General features: G+C 31.5%; 1 protein-coding gene across 1 annotated transcript in view; it reads left to right on the plus strand.

The window, feature by feature from the left end:
- Positions 1–2,500, plus strand: part of LOC115222636 — a 116,062-nt gene that overhangs the window by 113,152 nt on the left and 410 nt on the right. The window lies entirely within an intron of this gene.

A 2,500-nucleotide genomic window follows, 5' to 3' on the forward strand; every position in this document is an offset into this window, starting at 1 on the left:
TACATATACACATATATATTATATATATATATATATATATAATATATATATATATATACATACTAATATATACATATGTGAAGGTGCATGGCTCAGTGGTTAGAGCGTCCAGCTTACGATCGTGAGGTTTTGAGTTCGAATAGCGAACCGGGCCGTGTGTTGTGTTCTTGAGCAAGACACTTTATTTCACGTTGCTCCAGTTCACTCAGCTGTAGAATTGAATTGCGACATCACTGGTGCCAAGCTGTATCAGTCTTTGCCTTTCCCTTGGATAACAATGGTGGCGTGGAGAGGGGAGACAGGTATGCATGGGCGACTGCTGGTCTTCCATAAACAACTTGCTCGGACTTGTACCCGGGAGGGTAACTTTCTAGGTGCAATTCCATGGTCATTCATGACCGAAGGGTGTCTCTCTCTCTCTCATATATATATATATATATATATATATATATATATATATATATATATATAATATATATATATATATATTAATATATATATATATGCATACATACATATGCAATATATAATATATATATAATATACATATATATACATACATACATATACATACATACATATACATACATACATATACATACATACAGACATACCATACATACATACATACATACATACATACATACATACATACATACATACATATAAAGTTTGAAAATAGAGAGTTTCAATGGACATAAATTAATTTATTCATTATTTAACATTGCCTACAATTGTTTCACCTCACACCCAATTTAAATTACAACACATATATAATAATATAAATTTGCATTTTGAGTAGTCTGGGTGGAATATCTTCATGGCAAATGAACATTACAGGGTTTACATTTTGATTTATTTAAAATACTCCAACAGAGTATTATATATAATATATATATATATAATATATATATATATATATGATGATAAATTTATATATATATATATATATATATATATAATATATATATAGAGAAGAGAGAGAGATATGATAATATTTATATATATAAGTATATATATATATGTATATATATATATGTATATATATATATATGTATATATATATATGTATATATATATGTATATATATATATTGTATATATATATGTATATTATATATATTATATTATATATGTATATATATAATGTATATATATATATGTTATATATATATATATATTATATATATATATATATATATATATATATATATATATACCAGTGGTGCTATTAAGTTAGACATGCCTGGCCCAATAATGGCCGAAATCTATCAAAGTATCAAAGTATATGTATATATATATATGAATGATAATATATATTATATATGTGTGTGTGGTGTGTGTGTATAATATATACAGGGGTTGTACAAAACAATGGAAACATCTGACATCATAGCATTATGATTCGGAAATAGCTAGTTTATTTTTATGTTTTTGATTTATCATTAGTGTTGCTTAACATGTTTTGCTAAAACTGCTCTTTCTTTTCAGATATCATAAAGAAAGGTAATAAAAATTCATTAAAATGACAGATCTATCGGACTTCCAAAGAGGTCAAATTGTTGGTGCTCGTATGATAGGTGCTAGCGTAACGAAAACAGCTGAAATGTTTGGTGTATCAAGAAGTATTGTCTCGAAAGTAATGACAGCCTTAGAGAAAGAGGGAAAAACCTCCTCGTCGAAACAAAACTCCCGCAGAAAACCAAAACTTTCAGATAGGGACCATCGGACTCTACGCGAGTTGCTAGAAAGGGTCACAAAAGTACAGCTCCCAAAATTACTACAAAACTAAATGACCACCTCGAGAACCCAGTTTCTACAAAAACTGTTCGCCGGGAGCTGCACAAAGCCGGATTTCACGGGAGAGGTGCAATCAGACAACCACTACTTTCAAAAACAAACGTTGCAAAGCGTTTAGAGTGGAGTAAAAACCTAGAGCAGGGGAAGAATGTTATTTTTTCGGACGAGTCATCTTTTACCTTATTTCCGGCGACCAGCCGAGTATACGTTTGGAGACAGCCAAAAGAAGAATTTGACCTTCACTGCCTTCTTCCAACTGTTAAACATGGAGGAGGATCTGTGATGATCTGGTGAGGGGGCTATATCTTGAAAATCCGCCGGCCCAATGGTTTCCCTTCATGGCAGAATTAATAGTCAAGACTATTTAAGCATTTTATCTTATCAAATTCATCCTATGGTTGCAGAACTGTTTCCGAAGAGAAACAGAATCTTTCAGGATGATAATGCACCAATTTACGCAGCTAAAGTTACTGAATGGCAGAAGGAACATTCTAGTGAAGTTAAACATCTTATCTGGCCACTAAAGCCCCCAGATCTCAATGTTATTGAACACTTATGGTGCATTTCAGAAAAACAAGTAAGGAGTCGATATCCTCTACCATCATCACTACAAAAACTGGAGACTGTTTTGGCTGAAGAATGAACAAAAATTCCTTTGGAAACAATGCAAACGTTGTACGAGTCCATTCCTCGTAGAATTC

Source organism: Octopus sinensis, linkage group LG20 (genome assembly GCF_006345805.1).
Source record: "Octopus sinensis linkage group LG20, ASM634580v1, whole genome shotgun sequence".
Taxonomy (NCBI): Eukaryota; Metazoa; Mollusca; class Cephalopoda; order Octopoda; family Octopodidae; genus Octopus; species Octopus sinensis.